This window comes from Centrocercus urophasianus, unplaced genomic scaffold (genome assembly GCF_019232065.1).
Source record: "Centrocercus urophasianus isolate 14NV4802_14NV808 unplaced genomic scaffold, USGS_Curo_1.0 seq_10, whole genome shotgun sequence".
NCBI classification, from domain to species: Eukaryota; Metazoa; Chordata; class Aves; order Galliformes; family Phasianidae; genus Centrocercus; species Centrocercus urophasianus.
The window spans coordinates 16,583,543-16,606,365 of NW_024884142.1; the positions used below are offsets into that span (position 1 = coordinate 16,583,543).

At 45.4% G+C, this 22,823-nt stretch overlaps 1 protein-coding gene across 2 annotated transcripts in view; it reads right to left on the reverse strand.

The window, feature by feature from the left end:
- The window catches only part of ELOVL5 (ELOVL fatty acid elongase 5), a 38,834-nt gene extending 20,181 nt beyond the window's left edge, over nucleotides 1–18,653 (reverse strand). The window contains exon 1 of one of the 2 annotated variants that reach the window (XM_042817857.1): nucleotides 18,612–18,653. The gene's annotated coding sequence lies outside the window, so the exon portion shown is untranslated. Of the gene's footprint in view, nucleotides 1–17,781; nucleotides 17,832–18,611 lie in introns of those variants that run through there. The other variant, XM_042817868.1, reaches the window with a different exon arrangement.
- Nucleotides 18,654–22,823: the final 4,170 nt, after the last annotated feature.

The window sequence follows — 22,823 nt, forward strand, 5'->3', positions numbered from 1 at the left end:
AATTAAACCAGTTGCTATTTGAAACACTGTAAGCAGCAGGTTTCCTAATACTGCAAATAAACAAATCCTGCAGCTCACCATATATGTGAACAAATAATTACAGTGCTCCTTTACCTAGGAGTCATAGACCACAGCAAGGCACCACTGCTACCTGAAGTGAGAAGGACAATTACCCAGTTATGTCACTCTCTGCTTTCTAAAACAGGTACTTTTATATACATCATTTTCTCTAACTTGTTTTTCTACAGTGGACAGGAAATGAACCATCCTCTCTGCTACCATATTTTATCAATGCAGTAGAACCCCAGAACACCAGGGCAGGCTGGATCAGAATATAGGAGCACTCAAGCTGACCTACAACAGGCTTTACTCCTCAAGGAAAACAAGGATCTGGTGTTTTAAGCACAATAAAATAAAAAGAACTATTTTTCCAGATGCTGGGGAGTCTTCCATACAGGCACATGGAGAACTCCTCAGAATTTATGGGTATTCCCATTAAAGGACAGAAAGCAGACCTCCAGTGCACTCTGAAAAATGCACTGTATTTTAATTGCTCTCCTAGTACACAGAAAAGTCATGATAGTGCTCCCAAATAAGCCTCATCAAGGTCAAGAATGGTCTTCACAAACGAAGAAAAGATCCATACTAATTACTTGACTTTATCAATTATGCTCAGCAGAATGAAAACAGCTCTTACTTTCTCTTTCCCTATCATTTTTAGGATGGTAAATGAGCAGAGTTTGGAAATCCATCAAAAAAGCCATTAAGGCTTCTAGAAAAAAATAGTCTGTGATGTGCCCAGATCCATTTCTGCTACTGTTACTGTGAAATTCTTTACAAGCATTAAGATATGCTAATGCCAGATATCTGATCAGAACTCAGAAGAACTCAGGCACTTACCCACACCCAGGTGACCAATATATTAAAAGTCTTAGTTCGGGGCACTGTGAGCTACTACCAGCACCGGATAGAAGCTGCTGGCACACACGAGGGCCATGAGACATCACTGTGTTATGCCACAAAAGTCCATCAGAAACCAAAACTGCTAGCAAGCTGGGAGAGATGGAAGGAATAAGGTCTTGTCAGATGATGGAAGAAACTCAGTCCCATGAAAACATGAACATCTTTCCACTCCCAGCAGAAAGAAAGAAAAGAAACATGTTCACTGCTAATTTGTTTGTACTAGGAAGAGATGTGCTGTCATTCCTGGTTGTCACTTGAAAGTACTCAGTGTCTGTTCCCTTGGCTTATATTCAACCTTTTCTGTGGCTTACAGGCTATAAGCAGAGACAGTATTGCTAGGCTGTAAAGTACCCATTACAGATTGTGTGTTTGAAGAACACTTTGTAAAGCAATAAAAATCTCATTTTTATGAGTTTTACAACCATTGATTTCTGAAAATGAGATGAAGTTTAATGTTGGCAAGCAAGGGGCTGTGGCTGCTGCAGCTACTTGCACATCATCACCTGTCCTGGCTGAGGCAAGCTGCATTAGGCTCTAACAGGCCCAGGATGAGTGCACTGAAGTAGATTTCACAGGGAGGAAGGTTTGGACAGACATAATAAAAATTTGTTTTTTTTTCAGAGGCTGAAAAGAGACCTTTATCTCTTGAGGTCTGATGTTGCATCATACAGAAGAGAGAAAATTCACACTGACTAGGTGGCACAGAGCATGAACATATCCAGGTTACTCAGATCACACAGCTCAAGAGAAAACAAAAGTCTACATTTTTCAGTTGTAACTAGAGTACAGAAGAGCACAAAGCTTCTATCCTAGGAGGACAGAAGACAGTAACAGGAAGCACAGAGTTGAGATGACTTTAACTAAGCCTTTGCTTTTTGTAGTAGCATGTACTGTACCAAAGAAGTAACAAACAAATCGAGAGATCACATATTTGACTCTCCATATTTTTAAAGCTATTAGGCAACTCTAGGCAGCTCTGATTTTCATAAAACCGTTCCCAGGCCCTTTTAATTACTGGCCTTCCAAATCCGCAACACAAACATAACAAAGGCTGTAGTTTCATGTTGCTCCAACCAGATCAAAGCCTATCATAAAAATAGTAGTCTTTTCAAAAGTCCTCTGCACCTATCTAAATAGGAGTTTGGGGCATCTACAGAATGTTTCATATGCTTTCCCTATTTCTAGCACTTCACACATATACTCAGTACAGTGCAGCTGGAAAACTTGAATGCTATTGAGATGCTCAGCTTGGGCACAAGTGATCCTTGGCAGCTGAAAGCACAGACCGAAGGCTGCACTCAGATGTGTTTTTTCTCAGGACATTTTATTGATGTATCAGTGTTTTTCATGCAGCAGTGGGAACTTGCCCTTCTAATGAACATCAAAACTGAAGAGCTGCTAAATACTGAAGCACTTTACTAGCTTATTTCATTCAAGGGAAATTCTTCTCCTACACTTTCAACAGAAAACACATTTGGGAGATTTGGTGCCAAAAGTTGATTTGAGAATTCTTGATCATATTTTCTTGTTGATTTTTTGTCGTTATTTTCCAGGTCCAAATTTCAGTTTCCAGTTCCAGTGACCAGTCACTAAAACCTGAAGGCTTGTGCCCTTTTGTCAACAAACCAAACAACAGCAACAAAACATTTTGGGCTGAATGCTCAACACATTAGGAGCCCGCTCCCTTTAAGCAGAGGGCTTCAGCTTTTATCCTGCTTCTCCAGAACTCCCTGAAATAACAGATTCCATTTATCAAATCTAAGTGCCTCAAGTTGAGCTACAAAAAATCCTAAAATAGACATCTAAATAATTGTTCTGACTTGTGAGCACAACGCAGAGTCAGGCCTGGCTGCTCTGCATTCTTGGAAATCAGCCACTTTCTCAGTTCTTAAATTAGGACTTCAAAGCCTAATTTTACGCACTTGATTTTGAAAATCTTGAATAATGTTTTCTAGTTGATGTTTCCCAGTCCTCAGCACTGCAGAGGTAGCTCCTCTTTCCTCTCCTCCAAAAATAGCAATGGTCCCTTTTCCAAATACAATCATCACACTGCTGTTTGCAAGTGCTCATCTGCTTCATAATGGGAAGACAGCATCAATAACCAAAACTGGCAACTTTTTGCTGCCCATTTGCCAAAGCTGTCCAGTTTCTTCTTCACATTTCCAAATCCTTCATTCACATACATTTTCTTTGTCTTCTAACTTGCCACCAGCCCCAGATTTCCTTTCTCCCCTTTTGAACACCTTTTTAAGCCTTAAGCATGCTTCCTGTTATCACTGACATGAAGTTTAGGATAACTCATAGTCCATTTAATCTGAAGGCATAGGTACACTTGTTTTATGAGAAGCCATATGAAGTGTGAATGCTGCAGATTTTTTTTATTTTTATTTTTATGCAATAAATTATTTTTAAACTTCAGTTTGCAACTGTATCTCTGGCAAAGCATTGCAGATTTTCGGCCCAGCTTGCATTGGTGGTAAATCATCATCTGCTGCTGACTCGCCAGGACTCAGCGTGCTGAGCTTTCATGTTCTCCATCAGCACAAACGTAAGGAAGCTTAGAAATAAATGATTTGCACAAAACTCAGGGAAGTGTAAAAAAACCACAGGACAAAGGAAGAAGCTAGTCTCAAGCAGTTTAACCTCAGTGGTACTTCAAAAAATGTGAAAATGAAGGGGTAAGGGAAAGCTTTGCCCAGATAATTAGGGGGATGATTTCATGCCATTACTTTTTCCTGCCATTCCTCCCACACCTCGCCAAATCCTTCAGCAGTGACTGCCTTTACAGTGAAGTACAACTGAGGCAACTGAAGTGTTTAACAGGGTAGAAACAAATATAAGAAAGAGTACAGCAAAATGGAATAGTTAATTGTCCTTCATGCCCCACACCTCATTAAATCTAATCACCATCAAATAGAAGAGGTAAGACAAATCATAGATCCCTGATGTAAACCACATCTCAGCAGATCTGATTTAGCCTGAATTAGGATCTGAATGTCCCAGGATTAGGACATTCACATGCATTTCATCCCCTTGCAGACAACAGTTGGTGCTATGCCACAGGATAACTTTAGCTTTAGGGAGGGCATTGAGGATGACAGCCAAGAGGGAAGAACAAGCTGGAAGCAACCAAACATTCCCATGGGATTGGTAAGAACAGGTAAAAAATAGGGGTGCACCGTCCCCTCTTAAGCCCAGAAGGATGCTAGAAAGAATAGTTTCTCCACACTGCAAAGTGCCAATTAGCAGCAGGTAATCCAGTATCCTTTGGTGCTATGGTAAAATGCTTTTTGCAGCAGTATGCATTTTCCAGGAATCATGCGTTCAGTGCAGTATCCTTTGCCCAGCCACTGCTCATGTTATCCAATAACCACAGAACCGCTCATCGCAGCTGCCAGCTTGTAGTGTGGTGCTGGAGTCACAACGTGCACGTAGCAGAAGTATTCACAGAAATAAAACGAGGAGGAAGAAAAGGCAAAGCATGCAGGGTTCTTCAATTGCTTTGCTTGGAACAGCACACAGCTCAAAAGGTGCACAGACACACAACAACCAACCATCTCTTGGCTATTAAGGAACTGGTTTTTTAAAAATGGGAAATAAAGTAGAAGAATGGATAAATCTGTACCAAACTAGGCTGGATGGAAATGGAGAATATATGCATCTATATAAGGCACAGTAGATACAGGCTGACTATTTTGGAAGTAATGCTGAAGCGCAGCATTTCCTATACAGCTCTGCTCCGAACCCCTCCTCCCCACACAGCATACAAGTATTTGGTAAACAGCTGCTTTTCTAATATGAAGCTCTCTTTTTATTTTTCCCCCAAAGCTTTGCTGGTATTACAATTAAAAAAATACTGCTAACGGAATTTTGTTTGTTGCAAGCCAGCAACAAGCTGCCTGGGAAGCTACGGAGATGTGACAGAAAGGAGGAGCCAGGAGCCAAGTGCCAAGGGCCACAGCTTTTACTTCCCATCATTCAAGTGCCACCTTTAACAAGGGCTGCAAAACTCTTCTCCATTAATAAAGCAGCTCCTCTCATCTCGGACTGCACTCATCCTTGAGTCAACTTCTTACATCCACAGGAGAAAATAAAGGTCTGGTCAGTGAAACCTACTTTCATGGGCCATCTCGGTCATGAGGCTGAGCTGTATCTGAGCTGTATCAGCAATACATAGTGAAGTTATTTTCTAGTAACAGAGTTGCTGAGACCACAGTCAACAAAGTCCAAAGGACAGAGAAGACTGGTCTCGAGTGACCACCACCAGCACCTAGCACTGACAGCAGAGCTCAGTGCAGCTTCAACACTGAGCCCCAGCTTATTCTTTCCTTTCTTTATAAACAAACAAACAAAGTCACATTTCATAGCTGTATATTAAAAAACAAAGAAACAAGCACTAAAGACACAGTGAGTAGCAATACAAAGAGTTTTAAGTGAAGCCGCTCTGCCATGAGAGCCATCATCTCCTTCAGCACCCCACAGCAGCCACACCGACTTGGTCAGCCCAGTGGACATCTCAAGAGTGAAACAAAGCACAGGACTTCTGTAATTCTTAATTATTTTCTTTGCACTTATTAGCTTGACGTGCAAAAGCTTTGCAGTCTGCCCTGTGTGAGATTTTACTGCAGACATGAAACACTGTGCTAAGCAAAGAGCCCTGAGCACAGCTAACAGGATTAGAGATAAGGAGATTACCTAGGGTCCAGGGGGTAACTAGATGCAGTGATCACCAAAATGCCAAGAAAATAGAGGAAGATCATGAACAAGAGGGTGACGGTCACAAAGATAAAGCTACACCATACAAACCTGATGAGTACAGGGATAACAGAGAACACAAAACCAAAATCTAAAAGCCTTGCTAAGCCATGTAGCTACAGCCTGTGTTCAGATGGGTAAATGCTATATTTTGGAGGACCACTTATGCTTGGGAAGACAGACAAAAATTCATCTCCACAAGACTTTAGGCAAGTTACTGCATGTTATTTATTTGTGTGCTTGCTCTTATTTCCAGTAAACATGGTGGAGAAGTGAAATTCCCCAGCAGGATGCAATATACAGAAAAATATATGCAGTCACTGCATTCATTTCAGGCCTCAAAAAACCAGTCATTTTCTACACTTGTAAGAAAATGGAAGCCCAGCTCACAGCTTGCTGTGCTGCCATCTCTTCGCAGAGACAGACACATTACCAGAAGTCCATCTTGAAACTTACGCACTTTCCTGGAAGGCATGAGCTAATGCTGCATGGCTGCAGCCACACTGATACTCCGTATCTTCAGTGTAAGATGCTGAGCATCGTGCCAGGCAGCATCATTCACTGTATGCAGTTCTGCTATCAAAAACTCAGGCAGGTGTGAACAGCTGTGAATAGAAGAAGGTACTAAAGCAGTTCTCAGAATGGTGGGCAAAGTAACATGCAGAAGAGAGGAAAAAGCTTTGTTGAGATACAACTGCTAGGCCATGACATCATGCTGCTCAGAACAAAACACTGCAGCTACCAAACTCTGGGTTATCAGTAAATGCCTTCCTGGTGTGGTCAACACATTCAAGAATCTTTTTGTTTCCTTGATAAAATGATTGACTCTTACAAAACACAGACTTGTTTCTATCTCTCTTGCCTTAAAAATGGTGTAAATGCAGAGCTCATAGATCAGAAAAGCAGCTACCCTTGAAGCATTCAGAACTCACTTTCTTTTCCACAGGATAAAGGAGATAAAACAATTCTGTGGAAAGACAAGATGGATTTTTTCCTGCCCAGGACTGACAAGCAGTGTCAAAAGCAAAGACTACATGGCCTAACAGCAGAGGAAGGGGACGTAGGAGATTTCTCACAGATGCCTTGTCTCCCAATCTTTTCCCTTCCTGTATAACATGGGTACCTGGCAGCATTTCATTCAGAGTTGCCAAAAAAGCCAACAGGCAGCCAGCTGGTGGCATTTCTGCTGCAGAAGCTGAGAGCTGAAAAGCCTGGGGGATCCCAAAGACTTTGGGGCTGTACCTGTGTGAGACTGCACCAGCTGTGCCCCCAAAGGGCTGTGCTAAGTCAGCTAGGTGCATGTGATGATGATGTTTTGACCAGGTCAAAAGCCCAACAAGGGCTGCTGGATTGCAGGCCTGACTCTGGGATAAACTGGAAAAGAAAGCATTTCTATGTATAGGTATCCTGGTTTTCAAAATACTAATGCATCCAGATGCAAGTACTACAGTTCCTTATTACTTGCTTTTGGACGAGGAAGACCAGCCAGCTGAGAAGATAACAGTGGTAAGGCTTGGTGTGATCACATCACTGGCTCTTTCTACAAACTTCAAGATTACTCAAGAAATAAAAAGCATTGTCCACACATCTGGCAGCTGCAAGGCCATTTTCCACAAGTTCACAACATAAAAAAATCCTGGCTCCTGCATAAATCCCGCAGGGAATACCAGCACAATGGCTTTGTTTCCTCCAAACTGTAGTGTTGCTCTTTTCTTTCAGCGAGACACTGCAAATTCCTGGTGCAAGGGAAACCCTCATGCCATTGAAATCTCTCCTAATGAAGAAACCACCTGCACTAAAAACCCAGCTATGGGGTTGACCCCGTTTTCTATCCCATATCCAACCTGGTGACCTTGCCAACAAAAACCTTACTAAGTTGCATAAGCTTTTTTAGTTCATTACGTTATAGCAATGAGACACGTTGCTGCTGCTCTCGTACGAGTAAGGTGTATCATCTCCACAGCAAGATGGCACAGTCAGCAAGGTGGCAAGTGCTATCTCTGTTTATAAGGAGACATGGAGGGAGCTCGAGCCTCAGCTCCTCAACAGAGTTGAGGGCTCATGACAACTGGCATAACTGGAAAGTCAATGAAGAGCACTTAAAGGCAGCCAGGGGCTGCACTACAGATGGAAAAGGAAAGGAGTTGTCTGCAAGATGCTAGGCTCCTGGTTAGAAGCTGCATATGGAGAACAGTAGTAAAAAGGAACAGGACCTAGAGAAGAAATAGAGGCTATGGAAGGCTATGGAGTTGTTAAGGCTATGGAGCTTTTAAAAGCTAAACAACTTCAGAAACAGTTAAAGGAGGAAAAGAAGGAAAAATTTGGAAGAAAGGACTGAGATGATGCTTATGCAGGCTTCCTCCAACTCAATACTGCACATTTTATAGGACACTAAGAGTATCTCCTGAACATTGGGATGGGGATATCTGGGGTGATCCTGATTACAGCGAGCCAGAGGAAAATGATCCCTTGTTTCCCTTAAATCCTCTGAATATGAAGCCAGACCTGCTGTTCAAACAAAAAGAACAGAGAAACCTTGGGGTATCTGCAGCATAAAACAAAAACCATGCCTCAGGACTCATTGCAATTAATATATTTGCAAGAGACATAATAGCAGTAAACCAGGTGAAACTGACACCGATCACTGTGGCAAGTATGCTTAAGTGGTAGGGACTGAATAATTTTGAGTGGGAACAAAGCAAACAGCTGTTAGGGTCAGGGAGCTTTCTTAAATTTGGGACCTGGTCTGATAAATTCCATCACAGGTCCATCAGCTCATTGGGCCACAGGCTCAGATCCCATGGAGCAAGGTGACCCCCGTAGGCCCCATCAAATCCCCGAGGAGCTCTGCTTGTGTGGCAGCAAGCTGTCCCCAGCACAGGGACACCTCACGAGGTCATCCTCAAGGTGGAGATTCCTTACCTGGGATAGATACCAGTAAGCGACCAATACCGAGCTCCTCGAAAAAGACTTCCTATATGCTAATAGCTGGCTAACTTGCTATGGTATTGAGTGATATAAAAGGGTAACGGTGCATATAACCCCTTACATATAAATTGTTGGCCAGGGGGTCCCTTCCAATCCCATGACGCAGTGGGAGAGCCTTCCCAGTAGCCTTGTCTGACCCCGTTCTTCAGTTAGCACACAACCAGGTGACCTCGCCATCATGAACCTTGTTAGGTCGTGTAAGTTTTGTTAAAGCACTACCTTATAGCAATAAAACACACTGCTGCTTCTCTTTTACAAATGAAGTATATAATCCCATCTGCAACACAAGCCAAGGTGCAGGTTTTTCATGTCTTCAAAAGCTTTAGAGCCAAAGAACGGAGGGTGTGTTCACACAGAGGGTGGTGACGCACTGGAACAGGTTGCCCAAGGAGGTTGTGGATGCCCCATCCCTGGAGGCATTCAAGGCCAGGCTGGATGTGGCTCTGGGCAGCCTGGTCTGCTGGTTGGCGACCCTGCACATAGCAGGGGGTTGAAACTCGATGATCATTGTGACCCAGACCTTTTTCAACCCAGGCCATTCTATGATTCTATGAAAGGCAGGGTCAGTACTGTAATTCACATGCTGTACCTATTCCAAACACAGAGACAAAACACCCAAACTCATCAACGTAATGAGTTTCCTCCCTCTGCCCTACAACCATCCCTGTCCTTATCAGGCAGTACCAGATAGGCACCTTCTGCTCACAGCTTGCCTGCTCAAGGAAGATAACACAGAAATGCAAGGGGCACCCCTGCCTCTGCCCTGCTCAGAGCAAAAAAGCAGAGGTAGTTAGGATAGCCCTCTGAAACAACCCAGTGAGGAGTTTTTAGCCATGTCCATTCCACCACCTGTTTCTCACTACTTGGCAAGAAACCAAGGCCGCAGCAAAAAGGTAGGTAAAGGAAGAATACAGACAAGGAGAAAGATGCCTCTGTTATTAAGGCAGAATTACAAAATAGTATTCAAAATAAAATGTGTTGTACACACTGCATCTTACATATTGGCAGTGTTGTGGTGGAAAGCACAAGGAAAAATGCAGTATGTAGAGTCACAGAAGGTCATACGGAACGTGCTAATGTCATACAGAGCTACCTCATAGAGAGATCGTAAATGTAAACAGCTCCAAGTGACAGATTATTGCACTGTAAAAGCAGCAATAAAAGAGGGCCGAGGTGTTCACAATACAAAAGACAGATTTTAAGATGCATTAGTATCTGTCCTGCAAAATGCAGAACCAAGGATGGATGCAATCCAAACCAGCTGTGAGAGAGCAGGACATAAGGTGGGGGAGGAGAGAGCTGAGCACCAAGAGATTGCAGACAGAGACCAAGGACAGCCTCCTTCACAAACGGGCAACCTTTGTTCAGTCTGCAAGAATATTCCAACAGAAACAGAAACAGTGGAGAGAAATAGAAAATGATAAAAATAAAAAGCTAAACACTAGGTGTCAGGTGACTCTGACCAAAAACACAGTCAGTCTGAAGCTGAGGATTGTGGAAGACAGAGATGTTCATCAGTATATCTTAACGCTCAGTATTAAAGCATATTATACTGTAAGAAACAAGAACTGAGCCCTCAGTAGCGATCTGAGACAAGACTCAAGTGCAGGAGCCTGAGAAGAAACGTCAGTGACTTTGATTTTCTGATAATTCCAAGCAGTTCAACTCAATACCCAGCTTTGATAATTAAATTTATTAGATAGGAAAAACACATTGCTAGATAATTAAAAAGTTATTTTTATATTTAAAAAAATGAAGCTTTCTCCTTTCTGCTTAGAGCAAAGTGAAAACACAACTTACAGTGTATTTTATAAGCACTAATCTTTTGCCAGGAGTGAAAGATAGGAAGGAATTAAGTTTTGTTTCATTAGCCACTCTAGTAGAACTCTTCTAACTCTATGGAACAGACAAGCACTTCAGCCTGCATAGTAGTACTCTGCACATGAAATTGCCAGAAAGCAAAACCAGACCTTTACCTTATGAGGTGCACCTATGGATGCCCCCTCTCTGGGAGCATTCAAAGCCAGGCTAGATGGAGCTGTGAGCAATCTGGTCTAGTGGGAGGTGTTCCCTGCCTATAGCAGGGGAGTTGGAACTAGATGATCTTAAAGGTCCCTTCCAACCCAAACCATTCAGCGATTCTGTTATTCTATTTCATGTATGTTTTGTACAGACTGGGTAGAACACAGAACGTTTCAGATAATAAAACCGCTTACTAATGTTGGCAGCTCTTGAAAGTTGTCCCTCAGCCTCTCATGGCAACCATGGGTTTATTTTTAATTCCCATTAAAAACAGTTCTTTCGTCCAACATACCTCTTCCATGGACCTATTTCTTAAATATCTAAATGCAATCTCAGTGATTGGAGGTTGTCGTTCCACAGTGTTTCATCACTGTGGCATATGAGTCCCCTGCACAGACGTGCCACCTGAAAACAAACAGCAGAAAGGGACTGTCTGTGAGGCAGACCTGTCACTGCGGACAGGGGAAGTGCGGTGCTCAAGCCCACAGCCTCACTAATGTCTTTCACCTGCTGACCCCAGCCAGGACTCCTCTTCTGGCTCGCACAGAGCCCAGCTCCGCCCACCCGTCCTGCAGAACAACCCCCCAGAACAGCTGCTGAGCCAGCTTCCAAAGGGCAATGCTGAGAAAGGGGAAGAGAGGAACAGAGAAGGGAGAAAAGGAAAAATGAAAGGGGAAGAAGAGTAGAAAAGCCCTCAATGTTATTGATAATCTACCACACGCACACATTTGGCAACTTGCTTACAGCCCTAATGCTGTAAGTAGGTTTTAGCCACCTCCTCCAAAGGCAGCAGGAGCACTAAAGCACACGCGTTGCTCCGAGGTGATCATTTTCCACACACTCAAAAAGTCGGCTAAAACCTGGTGAGAGCCCTGTGTTCTCACCTACTGCATTCTTGAGGACTCAAAGCTCCACTTGAAGTTTCTTAAGTACCAATTTTAGCACACGGAGCCAGTCCACACAAGCACCCAGAGAGCAGACCTGTGCTGCGTGCATCTGATACCCCTGCACATCATTTGAGCTTGATGTGCCTGATATAAAACCAAGGAGCATTTAGCCCTCACAACTAAAGTTCATGATAGCTCTGCTGGAGCTTATATTTGAATACATTACCTTAATGAGCTCTGTACTGTACCCAGAAGCAGTCAATTAGATGGGGGATTTGAAAAAATGAGACAAAACCTCTGAAAAGAACATTACTGATCCCTTCCTGTATCATAGTGCAATCACTTAGCAGTGGTGATAGAGCAAGAAATCAATACAGAAGATAAAAAAGTATCAAAGTATGTTATTCTTGTTCTGCAAGGCATCCTCAGGTTTGCAGTTTGCCTTTGCTTGCTTCAAAGGCAGATGATGATTTCTGAAAGGGCAGAAGAACGGGTAACAAAGTCAGGGGTTTCAGAAGCCTATCAAAGAGAAGCAAGGGCTGAGTGGTGCCTCAAGAACCCCGGATATTTCAGGATTACGTGGGAACCTGGTAATGGCTGCAAAACCAGGAGACAGAGCTAGTCAAGTAAACTCTCGTAGTAAGAGGCACAACACAACTGACTCTAACAACGGTTTATGTCTATGCAAAACTTTTACCTATAAGCAGCTATTGTATTAACAGGGCCATGATCCACACTGAAATGTGGCAACCCTTCTGGGATGGCCACTTGTCTTTCTTTTTTCCTCCCTATTTTTAACAGAACAAGGCTTCTGAAACGTGTCAGTCCTTACGGACTCACCTGCTGCCTTCTGTCTCTATCAAACAATGGGTCTGCCATTCCATACATCGCTGGTGCTCCCCGTGTGTGTCCTACAGCAACCACACTACTTCTGAAGCTCTAGCAGAAGGGATAGGGATGCCCGTCCAGAATTTCACTATAAACAGCTGCAACCCTGCAATCCACACAGCATCATAGCATATGCTTACAAATGCAAGTGTAACCGTCACACACAAATGCAACTTTGAGATTCTATATATCTGGCCGATTCATTGCTTTTTACTCAGAGGACAGTGAGGCACTGGCACAGCTGCCCAGAGAATCTGTGGATGTCCCATCCGTGGAGGTGTTCAAGGCCAGGTTGGATGGGACCCTGGGCAGCCTGATCTGGTGGGGGTCTGGCCTGTCTACATCAAGGGAGGTGGAACTGAATGGGTTTTAAGGTGCCTCCTAAGCCTGTGATCCTACGATTCTAGGATATGATACATAACTTGAGGCTGCATCCTTCAAAGCCAAATCCAGCTTCATGTCCTTCTGCCCACAGTTGTCCTGTAACTCCTACAGGAGGCCTAGCTCAGAAACATGCAAGCACTGTATGAACGAGCTGAACATGTGTGCATTTAGGCAAGGATAAGAGCCACACACCATAACCATCATACAAGCTAAACTTCAGCACACATGAAGGTTTCTCCAATTTCTTTCCTTAAAGGGCAGGGTTAAACACTGTAGAATGTCACTCTACTAATGATTAATGGTTTAATTATTGTTGTTTAAGTCAAAGGTTCTCCTTAGTGTTTGTCTGCAAGATGATCAGCACTTCTAAAAGCCAGGTGGGAACAAGATGTAATACTTCAGGAGAAGGTTAAGAGAAGCTTTTTGATTGAATAACATGCATAGAAACAGCACTCCTGAGGGGAAGTCTTCAAGATCACAGTAGGAAGGTTTCCAGTTTTCCAGATGTTGATTGCTTTGACTGAATCCAAAGCAGAGGACACAGGACCGACACAAGACCATAGCCCTATGCTGAGATAAGTCTATCAACAGCTGATAAAGTAATGGCAAACATACAAGGAGATTTTTTTTGTGCATTTCTGAGAACTTCAAGCCCTGGACTGCATCATCCACTCCATCCACATACAAACACCACAGTTTTAGATTATTTTGAAGCCTGGTGGCAGGAATTGCCTCAGACTTCCATGAGCCTCTTGGTGCTGAGGTTCCTGCAAACGTACAGCAACTGAAGGAGGGAGGCATGTTTCACAGCTGGCCCCATCCAGAGGCTCCTCAGCCAGCACAGGCACAGCACACAGACTGCCTCAATCCTAAATGCTCTCCTGCATGTCTGTACCAGTATTAAAAATTAAAAAAACAACAAAAAAAAAGCATTGGGAAATAAGGCACCTGCAAATTTGAATGTTTATGAACTAAGTAGTTATACATGTGGCCTAAAGCCATAGGATACCGTGATGTGTTTTTTAGTCTAATAAGCTTAAACACCATACTGTGCAACTCAAAACCTGTTAGTTTTGGTCTATTACTGGTAACATCCCTAACGTCATGACACCAACAGAAACATCTATCAGCTTCCCTGAACACTAGTGTGCTATTTGAACTCAAGCCTATGGCATTTCTTTCACAGCAGAGAGCCTCGATTTGCAAGGGGAAGGAAGCAGTTATCCTCCAGTCAATGCAAATACAGCTGGCAAGAAGAATAACAGTTTTGTCAAGGTCACCAGAGGGAGAGGGGAGCACCTGGAAGAGGTAGCAGGACAAGGACAGTTGCTCTGTGTAAATGACAGTGTAAATTCACAGACACCATTAGGAAGGAATCAGCAAAGCATAACCTATGTAGCTAATAATGCTTTAACACAGGCATGCAAAATATCCAGATGCACTGGGATGCTGAGACCCGACCCTAGTTTACAACAGTGAGTTCAGCATTAGTAGCATGATTCATTTGTTCTTGGAGAAGTGACAGCTCCACGGAGCAGCACACATCTGCAGAGCTGTGCACCTGGTAAGGGAATTTGCTGAACTGCCATGGTGCTTCCTCAGCGCTTGGTGCTTTGTGTGAGTCAACCATCTCAGCGAGGAAATGAAATAATTCTTCAGCATGCTGACCGCGCTGGGAGAGCATTCACAGGTCACATACTTTGGGCAAGTTTGTTCCTGTGCTCTTATTTACCCTGTACAATAACGCGTCCCAAACACCAAAATACAAACAGAGAAACCATGGCAGTACATTTGAGGAAATAAGATCAATTTCAACAGAGCCACTGCATTCGGTCCACTGCAACTATGAGGTACGTTGGCAGCAAGATTCAAGGCAGCATTTGTGTGATTTGATAATTTGTTCGAACAAAGAAAAGCAACTGATCTGGAAGCAAGATTTCAAACAGCCTAAATTCTACAGAGTTCCTTACTTACTCTCTTGATTTGTCTGGGTGTGGACAAATGTATGCGATCTCTAAGGGAAAAACTGCTTCTGATGCTACCATGCATAAATCCTTTGAAGTGCAGGAATCTGTGGGCACTTAAGAATCACAAAACCAATTAGAGACTACACTGTACATGACAAAACAGCTACAGATTACAAGGATTGTTGTCAGTTTTGTGAAGTGTTTTGGAGTCTGAGTGGCACACAGTAAGCATCAATTTCTGAAGTCTATTATACAGCTTTCAAAAGCATATGTTATGTCCTGGAAGGATATAATTTGGTACATTGTAAAAGCAGGAGAATGTTTCTGCTGGAGCTGAGGCCAACAGCCTCAAAAGCACTCGCATGTATCAGGCCAATTCTAGATACAGCAACGAAGGAGGACAGATTGAGAAGGCAAAATGAGCAAATTGACTGGTTGCTCAGGGAAGCTTACTGCAAAAAGCATCAGAATAAATAGGTGTCTTCGTGACCTATACAAAGAACTGGCAAATCTCTAATGGAATTCAGGAGCTTCGAAAAGGAAACAGTCTGTGAAACATCTCAGGATAGCACACCATTTGCAGAAGTATTCCCTGGAGGTGTTCAATGCAGGCTGGATTGAGCCTGGGCAGCCTGATTAGTGGGTGGCAACCCTGCCCACGGCAAGTGTGTTGGAAAGGGACTGTCTTTAAGGTCTCTTCTGACCCACACCATGTACGATTCAATGTGCTTCTGCACGTCAGCAGTGAAACAACAGGCAGGTTTGAGGGAGCCTCTCCAGTGCTGCCCACTTCAGCAGACAACTCTGCATAAGACAAGAGCAGCTTGGCTTCTTGCCTCAGAGGCGGGTACCTCTGGCCAGGCAGCAAGCTGACAGCAATAGTGACAGCTGGAATGCCTCCCAGCTGCTCTCCTGCACAGTCACTGCTCTAGAGACTCACTCCTTCAAGTAGTGCTGAGACCAGTAGAAGACAGGTAGGAGACAGCAAGGGCAGGAATTGTTTTGGCCTTGCAAACCACTCTTGTGTTTGAGCAATGCCATGTTGCTGTACCCTGGTGGATATTTTGAGTTCTACAGCCACAGAAGTGTTTCGTGTTGCAACGTTTGTGGCCCAGAAATGAGGAAGGTAAAGGAATGAGATCTGTTTGCTGTGTGAAAGCAATTAACCAGTTACCAGCAGAACAGCACTTAAAAAGAACGTGCTCACCGACAGCTCAGTGCTGGGCTTCCCACATGTGACAACTCAAACAGGAACACCACAGCAGTTTGGAAACCTACAATGGTCAGATCTGCGTCCAAAAAATCAGAACCTTCAAAAGTCTTTCCAAAAAGCTGCACAAGAATGAGCAATTGAAGTTCCCGTACAGGAGCCTGCCAAACTCACAGTATTCTTTCCAACAGACAGATAGATTTTTCTGTTGTTGCTCTGTTAACTGTATTTTCTCCAATTTAATGCCTCTTACAATCAACATAAAATGAAGGTCAATGTGGAAAGAACAGATAAGATGAGAGAATTCAAAATATTTAATTTCAGCTCTGACTGTTCTACGGGCAAGGAATGCAGTGAGGAATTCTTCCTGAGAAACGTAAAGACAACAGCTTACTGAAATACTGCACTAAGTATACCTAAAGGTCAGTCAGACAGCACATCAGCTGAATACCCCTAATGGTGCTCTGTTTATGTTACAGATACACGTGAGTTTCATTCTAAGAAATCAACTGCTGATACAGAAAGTAAACCAAACTACACAAAGTGTGACTGCTTTCTAAATGAGTATGACCACAGTGGAACAAACAGAGCAACTCATCCTGAACTTCCAAGACAAAGCTCCGTGACACATTAACTTCATGACTGCTCTCTGATTGCTTCTGAATGCTAAAATACTGAGTATAATACATAGAATTATTAAGGCTGGAAAAGACTTCTAGGACCATGTAGTCCAACCATCAATTCATCACCACTGTACCCACTAAACCATGTCTCCAATACCATGCCCCCTAGCTTAGTCCACTTACCATTTCCTTTGCTTATTATGGACAAAAAAACACACAAAGAAACCCCGAAGTGCTTCCAGCACGCGTTACTCGTGCAAGAAATCCAGCACAAGATCCCAAATTTTGGCATGTTTTACAGCGTCCTGGACCCATGAGCTCTGTTGGTTGGCATCTTTGATGTGGCAAACCCATTACTAACCTTGGTGCAGAGCTCTCTTTGACACGTGCAGAAAGCTGGCAGGCATTTCCAGCACGCCAAGCCCAGCCATCCACAGGCATGCAAGTTTCAAGGGAAACCCTTCATCCGTGCCTGCCAACAGACACCCCGGCCAGCAAAATGGTCCCGTTCTGGAACATGCTTTGGTTATCTGCTGCTCCAGCAATAGATTATGACTACTGCAGCCCAGATACACGCAGGCTTTAGAAGAAGCTCTGGCCTTCCTTCCTGAATAGCAGTACATAACGCTGTGCGCTGCAGGCTTACAGCCCTGGTGCTGTTTGTGCTGCTGCTCCTGGCAGCGAGGGCACACCAGCACCCAGCACGAGCCGTGAACCCTTCCAACAAACCCTCAGGCAAAGGAACGAGGCAGGCTTAGGCTGGAATGCCTACATTAGATCACCAAACCCTCCGGTGCTATTCATGACTTGGCATTACAAACAAACAAACCCCCCCTCTCTCTGCCTGCAACACGAATCCGCGCTGCGTCCCGGCGGCAAAGCCTCCGTCGCAGGGCCGGCGGCAGGTCGGGCGCTGCCTTACCCTGGGAGCGGACTCGGGCGAATGGCCGTGCCCAGCCGAGCAGCCCGAGCTCCCCCTCGCCTGGCTCCAGCTGCAGGGCGTGTGTCGTTTGCACGGAGCGGTTTCGAGACTTCCTGTTCGGAAGCATCCTAAATACAACAGCACCCGCGCCTTTTTCTCGTGTTGTTTTTACCTCCTCACCATCCCCGGCGGCCAGGCAGAGCTCTCCGCCTGCGTTTTCCACAGAGGTGCCCGATACGCCGCCGGGGCACCGCCGGCACCTCCAGCCTCCCGCAGCCGGAGCGGTACATCAGTCCGTCTTCTGCATCCGGCCGGAGCCCGTCGTGCCGAGCAAGCAGCGGTGCCCGGCGGGAGAGCTCGGCCCCGCAGAGCCGCCTTTGTCTGCGGACGGGGAACTCCCCGGAGGCACCTCCCCCCCCCCAGCCGCCACGGCCCCACGCGGCACGCTGTCGAGACGGAGCACGGCGGCGACGCGGGGAAGTTTTCGGCAGAGACCACGGCACGTGGCCGCATCCCGTTCCCGTCCTGTCGCGCCGCCTCACCCGCCGCTCCCCCCCCAGCGGCCCGGCAGCGCCCCCGCGCCGCGCGGGGCTCGGGATGCTCCGATCCACTTCCGCGGGGCACGAAGAGCGGACGCCGCCCCCGCGGCCCCGCCGTTCCCGTTATAGCTCCGCCGCCAACGCTTTTGATTCCACGTTTTGTTTTGTTCTTTAATTCTTTTTTTTTTTTCGCCCTCCCCGCACAGCACGCAAGGACCCGCTTCCCTACCGCGGAGCGGGGAGGGGGGCTCACGAAGCTGCAGTAGCCATGGCAATGCCGGATTGCATCATGCTCTTCGGAAGGCGATTTGGGGGGAAAAAACCCGGTTCAGCCCCCGCCGCCCGCAGCCCCCCGCACGGCTGCCGCCCCCAGCCCAGCCGCCGCCACACCGACCACCCCACGCCCTTCCGGCACCTCTTCCTCCCGGGCACGCACGACCGCACCACAGCCCGGCGGCCCTACCTGACGGCGCGGCAGGCTGCGGGCGGCGGCGGCACCGGCCGGCTCTGGCACGCTGCGGGACGACGGGGGCGGAGGCGGGGGCGGAGCGGTGGGGCTCCACCGCCCCGCGTCCTCCCCCGGTCCCTCCCCCATGGGCTGATCGTGACGTAACGATGGTGCGAAGGGTGGCGGAGTGGGGGGCGGGAGGGGGCGCGGTGTGACATCATGGCCGGAGGAGGCCTTGGCTGCGGTGGAAGTTTTGGGAGCGGTCGTGCCGCCATTTCGAGGGTGCCTGGGTTGGCCTCGTGGGTGTGCAGTGGGTTGGTGATCACAAGGACCCCATGAATTCATACAGGCTTGGGGCAGAATGGCCCCAGCGTGGCAGGCTGCGCAGAGGCAAAGGATTTAGGGAACAGTGGGCTGAACGTAAGCCAGCAGTGTGCCCAGGTGGCCAAGAAGGCCAATGGCATCCTGGTGTGTGTCAGCAGTGGTGTTGCCAGCAGGAAGGTGACCATCCCTCTGTGTTCAGCACTCAGGAGGCTGCACCTCGAGTGCTGTGTTCAGCTATGGGCCCCTCACCACAAGAAGGACACGGAGGCCCTGGAGCGTGTCCAAAGGACAACAAGGCCGTGCAGGGTCTGGAGCACAAGTCTTATGGGGAGCATCTGAAGGAACTGGGTTGTTTAGTCTGGAGCAGAGGAGGCTCAGGGGAAACCTTATTGCTCTCTACAACTACCTGAAAGGAGGTTATGGTGAGGAGCGGGGCCAGCTTCTCATCCCAGGTAACAGCGACAGGATGAGATGGAATGGCCTTGAGTGGCACCAGAGAAGGTTCAGGTTGGATATTAGGAAAAATTTCTTCTCAGAAAGGGCAGTGAAGCACTGGAATGGGCTGCCTGGGGTGGTGCTGGAGTCACCGTCCCTGGAGGTGTTCAAGAAATGTGTTGATGTGGCACTGAGGGACATAGTGTGCATGGTGGGGATGTCTGTGCTGGATTGATGGCTGGACTAAATGATCTTAAAGGTCTTATCCATCCTTAACGATTCAATTATTCTATGGGTTTTGTGGTGTCAGGTTGACTTCAAGGGCATAGAGTGGGATGGCAGCACTTGGCACTCAATGCAGAGAGCCCATAGGGAGCCCAGCAGGAAGTCCAGCTGCTTCCAGCTGTGCCCAACAAGTTGAGCCTCCACACTGACTCCTGAGGATTAAACAAAATATTGAGAGGCTGCTGATTAAGTGAGCATTTTCCATCCCAGTGAAAAACAATATGGGATAATGTAATTAAAGACTGCCATAATGAGGTGAGCCACAAGCCTAAATTAAAGGTTGCAGGTAGGTTCTGTTGATCTGTTTGCTATGTTTGGAATAAAAGGCTTTGCAACATAATAATGCATTTGAATGGAAGCGGTGTGTGTGGTAAATAAGGCGAGATCTTATCTTGATCATATAATAAAACCCTGACTTTGCTGTGTAATTTAGATATATATTCTAAGCCTGTCCTGATTGTGTCAAATGTTTGAGGAAGGAATCCTAACACATTCTCGTTGGCTTCTCTCCAACGTGCGGCACATTCAGTGAAGAACCTACCCCAGACTGTTCCGTACTTCCACTGGGTGCTGACAACCCATACCAGGCAACAGCGGGGAGCCTGGGGTCACTGTGGCCAGAGTTTAGTCAGCAGCCCATTTCTTTTCCAGTCAGGCTGCTGTTCATACTCTCTCATGCTGGAAGAGAGATGGCTTTTTCCTTGTCTTTTTTTTTCCGTTTTTTTTTTTCTTTGACTTTGCTCCACCTCTTTGCTAGTTTAGTGAAAATGTTACATAAATAAAATGCAGCTTTGCTTCGCTAAGGAGAGGAATAGAGCAGCATTTTGCTTGAGCTGTACTCAAGATCGAAGATTAGTGCTCAAAGGCAGCACTGAATTGCACAGTCAGCAATTTTAGAGAGCTGGATGAGTACGGATCTTTTTTTCCCTCTGACTGTAAGAAAAGGCTGTACAGATGAAGCTATCAATGCAAATGATAGCTAACCTTGCCAGCCAGTAGCTCTTCTTCTGTAGTAATTCAGTGGTCCTGTGTCTATGGCCATTTAGCCTATGCAGCATGTTGCGTGTAGGGCTGGCCTGGTTTGACTCCAATGTGCAAGCAATTCCCTAGGGTGATACTATCAGGTAACGTTTTAACTGTTTGTTTGCCCAGTGTGAGCAGGAAAAAAAAACCAACCCTACCTAAGATTGGACATAAAAAAATCATTTCTCCAAACCGGACATTGTGGCCACACCGTAATGTTGTGTTACCTTATTTCTTGATCCTAGTTACTAAGAATGTACAGATTTTGCTTTTGAAGCCCAAGTTTCCCATTTCCCTTTCTCTCTGAAGAAACAGAGCCCCTGTATGATCTTTGCATGTGTGATGGGAGCCTTTGTAACAGTTTGCAATAAGGCATGAGCATTCACAGCTGTCCTTACCTATTAAGTTTTAGCACTTCAGAATTAAAATGAAAGCTAGCACAACTCTGAAGTGAGTACACCTGTCCGAAGGCCTCTTGCCAAGGCTTTCATTTTGGGTGTCACAGAGGTGTTCCTTCTGGTTTCAGGGGAAATAAAGCCATCTTGCTCCTAACAAAGTCAGTGGGATGAGGTGCAAGTCCCATTTTTTTTTTCTCACTTGAGCTAAAATGCCATGTGCTTATTGAAATGTGAACAACGTTGGGTCTTTTCACATCTGTAAATCTGAACTGGACTTTTAAATGAGCTTTAAATAAAGTTGCTTTCCAACAGGTGTACACATTTATTTCCATGGTTTATTGATGTGATATGATTGCACTGAGTGTTACTTTCACAGCCAAAAGAGCTTTCTATATCTGGAAGATGCTTAAATAATTAAGACTCAATCTGGTAGTTTAAAAATAAATAACAGCCTCTGCAACTTCAGATGCAAGAGGGGATGAAGCAGAACACTGGGAATGCCAATGCAAGGGCCAGGCTGGAAGGTGAGCAGTACCCTGCATGGGAGAGAGTTCCTTTCTTCCTGCCTGAGATGTGGCCAGCATAGGATGGAAGATGAAGCTGGAGAATTTGGGCATTGCCAGCATGGTACCACCTCCCTGATCAGCTGCTTCTTTTCCTCACCTGACCTCTCTAAAGTTCTTGTGCTCTTATCAGTCAGAAAATAAGAACAAGGTCGTGGCATAGGAAAGCTTTGTTTCAGAATAACCCTGTTAGGAGAACTAAGTAAGCAAATGGGTTGTTTGTTCATGTTTTAAGAGTTTTAAATTTGCTGAGTAGTTTTATCACCAAGCGAGGAGTTAGGGGCAGGCCAGTGTCGTTTTGGGCTGCGTATGTACTGAGTCTTGGATTCCTTAGTGTTTTGTTAGAAAATCTGCAAGTTTTCCACAAGTGAAAACATCACCCTTGGCCTCACTGCTGAGTGCTGATGGAAATGCTATCAGTGTGTTTGCTCAGGATGGACTTCATAGACCTCGTTATCGGAGCGGGATCAATGAGGCTGGAGTTCAGAAGAGGGACAATTAAACATTATTGAGGATTCAGACAGAAAGATAGCAAGGACAGGCATAATGCAATTTATGCCTTGCATTTGGATAACTTATTTCATCCAGAGGTCCCCGACCAGGGGATTTATGTGTGTCTCAGGTCTATCGTAGTCCTGAGAGAGGAGGCAGAATGCTGAGGACTGTGAAAAGCTGAGCCATGAATGGCTCATCCTAGGTATCCGCAGCAGAGATGACAAGGGGCCTCAGCAGACACAGCTGTCCTCACTAAACCAACTTGCTACTTTTGCAATGATAAGCAAAGAGAGCAGGCTAAAAAGCTGCTAGTGCTTGAGAATGCAGATAGGAGGGCAACAGCTGGAACAGCCACAAGTAGAACTGAGAGTCAGTGAGCTTTAGCACAGGATAAACAGTTTGGAGTAGAAGGTCCATTGGTTTTTTGCTTGAAATTATCCTGGATAAAGTGATGGAAGTGTGCATTGCAGGGAAACAAGCCTACATCTCTTTTTCTTTTTTTTCTGGGGGATGGGGGAGGTGAGGAACCAGAACTTTCCTAAAATCAACTAGATATCCATGCCATGCATATTTAGTAGTGGTTCATCATGCACATTATAATGAAGAGGTCTCTACTGAGATTTGAAACAAATCAATTTTTCTTGATTTGAATGAACAACCATCACTTGTGACAGTCATCTCAATTCAAATTCTCAGTTCTGCTT